This window comes from Piliocolobus tephrosceles, chromosome 19 (genome assembly GCF_002776525.5).
Source record: "Piliocolobus tephrosceles isolate RC106 chromosome 19, ASM277652v3, whole genome shotgun sequence".
Classification (NCBI taxonomy): domain Eukaryota; kingdom Metazoa; phylum Chordata; class Mammalia; order Primates; family Cercopithecidae; genus Piliocolobus; species Piliocolobus tephrosceles.
This window is the reverse complement of record NC_045452.1, coordinates 13,952,894-13,963,713: the sequence shown is the minus strand read 5'-3', so window position 1 is coordinate 13,963,713 and position 10,820 is coordinate 13,952,894. Positions and strand designations below refer to the sequence as shown.

Genomic DNA, 10,820 nt, shown 5'->3' with positions numbered 1-10,820 from the left:
TCCTGACAGAAGGTGGCCCAGAGGCCTGCAGGTACTGCTGAGGACCTCACCATGGCACACACCTGTGAGCCTCATACCCCACACTGCCAGCTGACCACCCTTCAGTAAACCTGCCAGTGAGGCTGGGATTCCAGGAACACAAAAACCAGGCAGGCACAGTGGCTCACACTTGTAATCCCAGCACTTTGGGGGCTGAGACAGAAAGATCGCTTGAGCCCAGGAGTTAGAAACTACAGTGAGTTATGATGGCACCACTGTACTCCAGCCTGGATGACAAGGTAGGACCTTGTAGAGTGATTAGTGTTTCTTACTTCAGAGACAGGTGTGACCTCTTCAGTGGGTGGTACCAGCCTCTGTGGGCCAAACTCCTGAATTGAGCAGGTGAAAACATGCTCCTGCCTGAGTTGGAGGAATGAAGGAATATCATCCAAAGGCCCGGTGTTACTTCCCATATCTTGGAATTATGGAACTGGGGCAGATGAGTGGATCATCTGAGGACACTGAGCCCAGGAAAGAGATGAGTCTTACTCAAGGTCACAGGTCAGGACAGTTGCAGAGACTCCCGGGGTTCTGCTTTCCACCACAGGTTCCCTCTCATTTGGCAAATAACTTACCAAGCACCAGCTGTTTTCAGGGTGCAATGGTGCTCCAACTTGCCTCTGTGCTCCTTGTCTTGTGTAGTTCTTCTCTCTGGCTCTTCCAGGTTGCGCCTGCACAATTCCAGGCACATAGTAGGAGTATGATTATTTAATAGTAATATTGGATAACATAATAATCCAATTAATAAGCCAATATGTAATAGTTAATACTATTAATACTATTACATGCTAATGAGATAATTATATTATCCAATTAATAAGCCAATATTAGTAGTTAATACTATTAATACCATTACATACTAATGATATAACATATGGTGTATGCTTAGCACAATGCCTATGTTATCTCATTAGTCATTACATTTGTGAAATAGATAATTGTGACCCCTGTTTTACAATGGTTAATTTGTTCAAGGTTATACTACTAGCAAGTGATAGAGCTTAGACTCATACTTAGGTTTATTGGACTCTAAAACTCTCTTTAATAATTATTATTTTTATTTTTTAGAGACAGGGTCTTGCTCTGCTGTCTGCTGTGCAGGCTAGAGTGCAGTGGCATGATCATAGCTCACTGTAGTCTTGAATTGCTGGGCTCAAGTGATCCTCCTGCCTCAGCCACCCAAGTAGCTGAAACTGCAAGTGTGCACCATGTAGGGCTAATTTTTTAAAGTTTTTAGAGATATGGGGTCTTGCTATCTTGCTCAGACTGGTCTTAAACTCCTGTCCTCAGGCAATTCTGCTGCTGTGGCCTCCCAAAACTCGGAGATTACGGGTGTGAGCCAACACATCCAGCCTCTGTTCAAGAAATTGTTGCTGAAAGAAGGAATGAATCACTGAGCAAAAGGCACCATACTGGGCTTATGGGAAGCATACAGATCAGTTGTTTATGTATTTTACTAATGCATCCTGCTAAATGAGGAAACAGGTACATAAATACTAAGGCCTAATGTAGATCCACCCATAATACGGTCATAATAGTGGTTTGAGGTCCAGAGAAGGGAGCAATTTCTTCCATTGGGAGTGGAGTATGAGGAGGTTTCATGGGGTGAGAGTCCATTTGAACCCAGCCAAGTAGGATGGTAGAATTCGGACAGGTAAAGGTGGCAGATGAAGCACTAAGCAAGGTAGTCCTGCGAACTCACTGGAAGAAACAGCACTGATGAAATGCAGAAGGGAGATGCTGGGAACAGCAACCAGTCCAGCTGGGTTGGACTAAGGATGTGTGAGGAGAGGAGATAGGGGGATGGGAAGCCAGAAGCAGGTTGGCACCAGGTGGTAGAGGACCTTGAATGTCAGGCTGGCGCCTTTGGGTTTTCTTCAGTGGAGGTGGGGAGCCCCTGACAAATTTGGGTCAGAGTGACATGGCTCATTATGCAGGATGAGTGAAGGAAGGGGAGACTTGGAGGAGGGAGACCAGAAGAGACTGTTGCAATAATCCAGGGAGGGATGATGTGGCCTGGCCTGAGGTGCTGTTGGGCTTAGTGACGAGAAAAACACTAGGAGAAGCGTTCCAAAGGAAGACTCCATGGGGTCCAGAAATTGGCTAAGGGGTGAAATGCGGGCAAGAATCAAAGAAACAGCATGGGGTCAGAAGGCCTGAGTTCTGATTTCAGCTGAGTGACATAGCCTCCTGGGCCTCCCTGGGCCTCCCTGTCCCACTTGTGAAAGTTAGGGGATGAGTTATGCCATGTCTAGTGGCTTTTCCAGGGGTTATGTTCAAAGTACTCTCTAATTTCCTGGTCTTCAAAAGATGCTGACCGAGTTGTGACTGAGGCAAGCAGATTTTGGAGGTGCAGACCAGCGGGTTTCCTTGGGGTGGTGAGCTGATTCTGGGCTCCTCTCAGTGAGCTCCTCTCTGGGCTCCTCTCCTCTCTAACTCAGTGAGGTAACTGAGTGTCCATGTATACTGTTATATATGGATAGTCAGGAAACTGCAATAACCGTGTTAGCTGCTCTGCTCCCTTAAGCATTTTTTGCAGCAGAGGTATGTTGGCATGACTTAGGTTATTGCCTAAATTGTGTACCTCCAGAGAGGGGAGTGTGTGGTTTCTTGACTTCTCAAAGTACCAACCCACTGGTCGATAAGGCTCAAGTTATGGGACTTGCAAAGGGTCCCAGGGAAAGATCTAAAGTGTCAGAAATCTAGAGAATTCCCCGGAGTCTTCTCTCAGTTCCTCCACCCACAGGCCATCAAGGCTTCAGGTTCCATCCAGAACCTGAGTCTGACACAGCCGGAGATGTGGCAAGAGGCCCCAGTAGCATGATGCAGGAACCCCAGAAAGTTTAAAGGCCAATGGGCTGAGAAATTAGGAAGATGGTGAAGGCAGGTTGCTGAGAAGCAGAGAGGGGAAGGGACTTGTTAGGGTGACACAGTGTGTGAGGTGAAACAAGGACTGGAAGCTAGAGTTTTTGAATTCCTTCTCAGATGTTTCTTTATTCTTGGCCGGGCACGGTGGCTCAAGCCTGTAATCCCAGCACTTTGGGAGGCCGAGACGGGCGGATCACGAGGTCAGGAGATCGAGACCATCCCGGCTAACATGGTGAAACCCCATCTCTACTAAAAAAACAAAAAACTAGTCGGGCGAGGTGGCGGGCGCCTGTAGTCCCAGCTACTCAGGAGGCTGAGGCAGGAGAACGGCGTAAACCCGGGAGGCGGAGCTTGCAGTGAGCTGAGATCCGGCCACTGCACTCCAGCCTGGGCGACAGAGCGAGACTCTGTCTCAAAAAAAAAAAAAAAAAAAAAGATGTTTCTTTATTCTTTCTTTCCCTGAGGACAACCTCTCTGGGCATATATATACACATATGTGTGTATATGTATGTATAAATACAGAGTGACACCCTGTCTCAAAAAAATATGTAAATATATAAACATATGTAAACAAATATATGTATATATGTAAAAAAATACACATATACATATATATGTATATATATATGTCTCACTTTGTAGCCCAGGCTGGAGTGTGAACACTGCTCACTACTGCTTCAACCTCCTAACCTCAAGTGATCCACCCACCTCAGCCTCCCAAAGTGCTGGGATTATAGGCATGAGCCACCACACCTGCTCAACACATATTTTTAATGTGCATTTATGAGCAATGGGTTCAAAATCTAGTTATGTCCTTCATTAGCTGTGCAATCTTGGGCAAGTTACTTAATCTCTCTAAATCTCAGTTTCCTTATCAACAAACTGAGGATGATAGCACCTATGTCATAGGGGTATTGTGAAGATTAAAGGAGATAATGCTTGCAAAGCACTTCCTGCAATGTTCTATAAATGCTAGCAAGGAATTGATTCATGATAGCTCTTTTATTCTTCTTCTAACAATGGTCTCTCAGAGAACCATTGCTTTGGTCTCAGGGAGAGAAGGTTTGGTGCAAAGTCCTGAACTTCACCCTCTTCCCTGGACCTGCTCCACTGTCCTGTATACTTTCTTTCCTTCCCTCACCACGTTGGACTTGTCCTGGCTCTGCCTGTCCCTTCACACACACACACACACACACACACTCACAAAGTGTCAAATTGAGAGAGCTTCAAGCCACCTTCAGGTCATGTAGGCATTTTTTTGGAAGGAGGTTTCCAAAGACAATCCCTCTCATTCTGCCTGGTTTCTGCCTGACCTTGGGAGGGGACTCCAAAGTGATTTTCAGGGTACCTAAGATACCTCTTTTTTCCCAATATTAGGGTAGCCAACTCTCTTGTTTAATACCTTACTTCTAGAGTGCTTCCTTCCACACAGTGAGGGCCCCTTGTTCTCCCAGCCCCTCTATGGACGTAACAGTCATACTCCTTCCCCCTTGAAGAGAACGGCACACATTCTAAACTCTTCCACATCTTCCACCTTCCTTTGAGCCTCACTTGAAGATAGATAAGTAAAGATGATTGCTGGCACCTGATGCATGGGGAAACTGGGTCCCAGGGACTTGAAGTGACTCGTCCAAGGACACAAAGCAAGTTAGTAGCAGACTCAGGACTTAATTCCAGAAATCTTGATTCCTAGGCCAGTGTTCTTGCCTTTCTATTCCTGGAAGAATTCCTGTGGCTAGATTAATTGGCATCTAAGGACTTTAATCACACAGTCCTAGGTCTGTCTCTCCAACCTTCATTCTCATTCCCTTCATGCTTCCCCGTCAGGGACCTTTGTACCTGCTGTTTTATCTAGGAGGCCTTTCTCCCAGAAATCCACGTGGCTCAGCTAATTTCTCTTTCCTTTGACACCATCAGGAAAGACCCTCCTTGGTCACCTTTCTTCTTCCTGGCCCTCTTTATCTCCTTATTCTGCTTTATTTTCCTTCCTAACACTTATTATTGCCAGACATATCATGGTCTTATTTGATTGCTTTTTTTTTTTTTTTTTTTGAGACGGAGTCTCGTTCTGTCGCCCAGGCTGGAGTGCAGTGGCGCAATCTCGGTTCACTGCAAGCTCCGCCTCCTGGGTTCACGCCCTTCTTCTCCCTCAGCCTCCCAAGCAGCTGGGACTAAAGTCGCCTGCCACCACTCCCGGCTAATTTTTTGTATTTTCAGTAGAGACGGGGTTTCACCGTGTTCGCCAGGATGGTCTCAATCTCCTGACCTCATGATCCACCCACCTCGGCCTCCCAAAGTGCTGGGATTACAGGCATAAGCCACCACGCCCAGCCGTTTGCTTGCTTTTTAAAACCTATCTTTCACAATTAGAATCAGAATAGGGACTGTTTTCTTCACTGCTGTACCTCTAGTGCCTAGAGGAGCATGTGTGGCACTTAAATGTCCAATAACTGTTTGTTGAATTGTATGAAGAGATAGAGTAAATATCCATCCAAACTGGACCATTCAGGTTCCCCTGCCTTTGCCCATGCAATTCATTCTGTCATGTCAGAAAGGCTTTATATATTAAATGGGCATTTTACTGTTGCTTCCTCTGTAAAGCCTTTCTTGGTTCTTCAAAGATAATGCTGGGAGCGGTGTACACACCTGTAATCCCAGTTACTCAGGAGGCTGAGATGGGAGGATTGCTTGAGCAATCCCCAAGTAGCTAGGATTACAGGCGAGCTCGCAGCTGCAGTGAGCTACTATCCTGCCACTGCACTCCAGCCTGGGTGACAGAGGGAGACCCCATCTCTCTCTTAAAAAAAAAAAACAGAAGATACTGCTAAACGACGTGTAAACTCAGAATACCAAATCACCTGCTACTGTCATCTCCCACCTACACCTGTACTATGGAGGTGTACATCTCTTATAATGCATTATAAAAATTGCAACCTTGAACTGGTAAGCCAAAATGTCAAGTTACCCTCTAGTTGAATGGAAAAAATAAATAAAAAGAAAAAAACAAACCAAAGCAAAACTTGCCAGTAGAGTCATCTTTTGTTTCACAGATAGCCTCTTTGACATCCAGCATTATAAAGAAAGGTTAGATGTGAGTTTTGCCCAAATTCACTTTTTTTTTTTCTAATTATGCCTGAAGTACATTATTTTTATTTGGAAAAAAACCCAAGAAGGCAATATAGATAAGCCAAAAATTAAAAAGTTTTATTCTTTTAAAAAATTTTATGGGGTCTTGCTATGTTGACCAGGCTGGTCTTGAACAGCTAGCCTCAAACAATTCTCCTGCCTTGGCCTCCCGAAGTGCTAGGATTACAGGTGTGAGCCACCATGCCTGGCTGAACGTCTTATACTTAAGACCATATTTTAGAAATTGTCACTGTTAACGTTTGGAATATATGTTCTTTCAGATTTTAAAATATATAAAATAAAAGGCCAGGCGCAGTGTCTCACACCTGTAATCCCAGCACTTTGGGAGGCCAAGGCAAGTGGATCACCTGAGGTCCGGAGTTCGAGACCAACCTGACCAACATTGCAAACCCCCATCTCTATTAAAAATACAAAAATTAGCCAGGCGCAGTTGTGGATGCCTGTAATCCCAGCTACTTGGGAGGCTGAGACATAAGAATAGCTTGAACCTGGGAGGCAGAGGTTGCAGTGAGCTGAGATCACACCATTCTACTCCAGCCTGGGCAACAGAGCAAGACTCCGTCTCAACAAACAAACAAACAAACAAATATATAAAATATAATATAGCTATATATTACACACATTAATAATTATATATTTATAAATAAGCATCACATATTTGCAAAATTGAATTGCACTGTGCACTGAATTTTGTAGATCTACAATGTATTTTTAAATGACCACAAATTATTCTAGCATATTGATATATTTATATTTTCTTAATAAATTCTGTATTTTGGGACATTTAGGGCAGCTAGAGGTATTATTGTAGATATTGCTGAGATGAATGTCCCTCTAACACTCATCTATTTTCTTTTTTTTTTTTTTTTTTGAGACGGAGTCTTGCTCAGTCGCCCAGGCTGGAGTGCAGTGGTGCAATCTTGGCTCACTGCAAGCTCCACCTCCTGGGTTCACGCCATTCTCCTGCCTCAGCCTCCCAAGTAGCTGGGACTACAGGCGCCCGCCACCACGTCTGGCTAATTTTTTGCATTTTTAGTAGAGACGGGGTTTCACTATGTTAGCCAGGATGGTCTTGATCTCCTGACCTCGTGATCTGCCCGCCTCGGCCTCCCAAAGTGCTGGGATTACAGGAGTGAGCCACCGTGCCTGGTCCACACTCGTCCATTTTCTTATGAGAAATTCCTAGTACAGAATGTTAATCAAAGGGCTTGACTATTTTTAAGACTGACATATGTCATCAAACTGCCCTGTGGGGTGACTGTCCCAGATGACACTCATTTTGATGGAATTTTTTTTTATTGTGGTAGAATATATATAAGATAAAATTTACTATTCTAACCATTTTAAAATTCAGTTGTATTAAGTCCATTCACATCGTTGTGCAATCATCAGTATCTAGTATCTATCTACAGAACTTTTCCATCATTCCAAATTGAGACTCTGTACCCATTAAGCAATAACTGTCTGTTCTCCCCTCCCCTCAGTCCCTGGTAACTACTATTTGACTTTCTGTCTCAATGAATTTGTCTGTTCTAGGTATCTTATATAAGTGGAATCATACAAATTTGTCTTTTTTTTTTTTAGGCTGGGTGCAGTGGCTCATGCCTGTAATCCCAGCGCTTTGGGAGGCTGAGGTGGGCAGATCACAAGGTCAGGAGTTTGAGCCTGGCCAACATATTGAAACCTCATCTCCACCAAAAATACAAAAAATTAGCTGGGTGTGGTGGTGGGTGCCTGTAATCCCAGCTACTCGGGAGGCTGAAGCAGAAGAATCACTTGAATACGGGAAGCGGAGGTTGAAGTGAGCCAAGACCATGCCACTGCACTCCAGCCTGGACAACAGAGTGAGACTCCATCTCAAAAAAAAAAAAAAAAACTTGTCTTTTTGTGTCTGGCTTATATCACTGGGCCTAATATCCTTGAGGTTCACCCATATTGTAGTATATATTTGAATTTCCTTCCTTTCCTTCCTGGAAGGCTAATATTCCATTGTATGTATATACCACATTTGTTTAGCCGTTCACCTGTCAATGGACATTTGGATTATTTCCACCTCTTAGCTATTGTGAATAATGCTGTCATGAACATGGGTATACAAATATCTGTTTGAGTTCTTGCTTTCAATTCTTTTGAGTATATATACCCAGAAGTAGAATTGCTGGATACTATAGTAGTTCTATTTTTAATTTTTCAAGGAACTGCCATACTGTTTTCCAGAGTGGTTGCACCATTTTACAATCTCACCAGCAGCATACAAGAGTTCTAATTTTCCCACATGCCCAATAACACTTGTTGTTTTCTGTGCTTTTTTTTAAATGGCCATCCTAGTGGGTGTAAGAAGGGATCAAATAGTGGTTATGATTCACATTTCTCTAATGATTAGTGACAACCATCTTTTTGTGTGATTTTTAAAGAATTATTTTAAATATTTGCCAACCTAGTACTGTCCATGTTTCAGTTTGGTTTAGTTCAGTTCACTGCAATTTTGTTCATATGTATTTTCACCAACAGAGTTGTCATTCTTCTCAAAGAACAACTGGGGAGGCCAAGTGAGAGGATCGCTTGAGCCGAGGAGTTTGAGACCAGCCTGGGCAACATTGACATGGGCAACATAGACTCATCTCTACCAAAAATTTAAAAATTAGCTGGGCCTGGTGGCATGTGCCTGTAGTCTCAGCTACTGGGGAGGCAGAGGTGGGAGGATCATTTGAGCCCAGGAGGTCCAGGCTGCAGTGAGCCTTGGTCATGCCACTGCACTCCAGCCTGGGCAACAGAGGAAGATTCTGTCTCAAAAAACAAAACGAAATACCTGGAGACAATCTGAATGCCCATATGTAGATAAATGTCACAATCAATTATTACACATACATGCCATGCCATGGAATAATAGTGGCCACTGGAAAAAAAATAAGGCAGTTATCAATATACAAGAATGTTTTCCTCAATATGTAGTTTTGTAGGTTTTGTCGTCATCGTCGTCATTGTTGTTTGAGACAGGGTCTCCCTCTGTCACCCAGGTTGGAGTGCAGTGGCATGATCTTGGCTCACTGCAGCCTTGGCCTCCCGGGCTCAATCGATTCTCCCACCTCAGCCTCCCAAATAGCTGGGACGAGAGGCGTACACCACCACACCTGGCTACTTTTTTGTAGAGATGGGGTTTCTCCATGTTGTCCAGGCTGGTCTTGAACTCCTGAGCTCAGGTGATCCGCCTGCGTCAACGTCCCAAAGTGCTGGGATTACAGGCACGAGCCACCACACCCAGTTTAGTGAGTTTTGACAAATATACCCACATAACCACCATCTCAATCAAGATGTAGAACATTGACAGAACCCTAGAAAGTTCTCTCATACCCCTTTGCAGCCAATCATCCCTCTCCTGCCTCCGACGACTACTTTGCTTTCTACCACCATAGACTAATTAGTTTTGCCTGTTATAGAGCTGCATATAAATGGAATAATACAGTGTGTACTCATTTATGTTTGACTTATTTTCTCAATTCAGTATCTATGAGATTCGTCCACACTGTATGCATCAGTAGCTTGTTCTGTTTTTTAATTGATAAGTAGTATTCCATTGAGTTGATACACTACATTTTGTTTGTCCAGTTACCTGCTAATGAACATTTGGGTTGTATCTAGTTTCTCACTACTTGGAATGAAACTGCTATGAACATTCGTGTACAAGTCTTTTGTGGATATATGTTTTCATTTTTCCTGAGTAAATACTTAGGGGTGGAAAGGCTGAGTCATAGGGTAGATGTAGGTTAAGATTTAGAAGAAATTGTAGGAGTTTTTTTTTTTTTTTAACAATGTTTTCTTTTACTTTTATTTTTGATAAAATAGAGATGAAGTCTCACTATGTTGCCCAGGCTGGTCTCAAACTCCTGGGCTTAAGTGATCTGCCCAGCTCAGTCTCCCAAAGTGCTAGGATTACAGGTGTGATGAACAATGTTTTCAGAGATGGCAGAGCTTTGGATTAGGAACTCTGAGACCAGGGCATACACGTGGACAAGTCACTCTTACTCCTTGGGTCTCAGTTTCCTCACTGCAGAATGAGGGGATTGGCTGAATGCTCTTAACCCTTTTAAGTGTGAAGAGTCTGTTATTCTTGGAGGTGTGGAAATCCAAAACCTGAAGTATGTCTGACTCAGGTATTAGAGGAACTGGCCCTCAAGGCCCCTCACCAGCAGCTACCTGTGTTCAAGAAGTACAAACAGTTCTCCCATATCAGGCATGTGTGGGGGTAATCACAATGTTAATAACAGTTGCAGTTTAAAGAGGCCTTTGCCCCATAGAACCCATAGCCTTTTCACATGGAATAGTAACTTTGGAGTATACTTTGCACTGAAGGAAGCCATTGCAAACCAGGTGCTTTCTCAAGAACTAGGAGTGGGAAGCAAGCAGTGAGTGACTCAGGATGAGTCAAAACAAGAGATTAAACTGAGACCCAGGATGACTTCTGTTTGGAAGGCAGAGAAATTGGGCCTTGCAAGTGGTCTTCCATTAAAAATGAGGCTTGGCTGAGCAAAGTGGCTCATGCTTGTAATCCCAGCACTTTGGGAGGCCAAGGCAGGAGGACTGCTTGAGGCCATGAGTTCAAGACCAAACTGGGCAACATAGCAAGACTGTCTCTACAAAAAATATAAAATAAAAAACTTAGGTGGGCATGGTGACACACACCTGCAGTCCCAGCTACTTGGGGGGCTAAAGTGAGAGGATCACTTGAACCCCGGAGTTTGAGGCTGCAGTAAGCTATGATTGTGCCA

The 10,820-nt window shown here is 43.9% G+C and overlaps 1 long non-coding RNA gene across 1 annotated transcript in view; it reads right to left on the bottom strand.

Annotated features, from left to right (window-relative positions):
* Positions 1–614: 614 nt before the first annotated feature.
* Positions 615–10,820, bottom strand: part of LOC113219719 — a 64,578-nt gene continuing 54,372 nt past the window's right edge. Inside the window, exon 3 of the long non-coding RNA XR_003306686.1 lies at positions 615–710. This is a non-coding gene — a long non-coding RNA (uncharacterized LOC113219719). The remainder of the gene's footprint in view (positions 711–10,820) is intronic.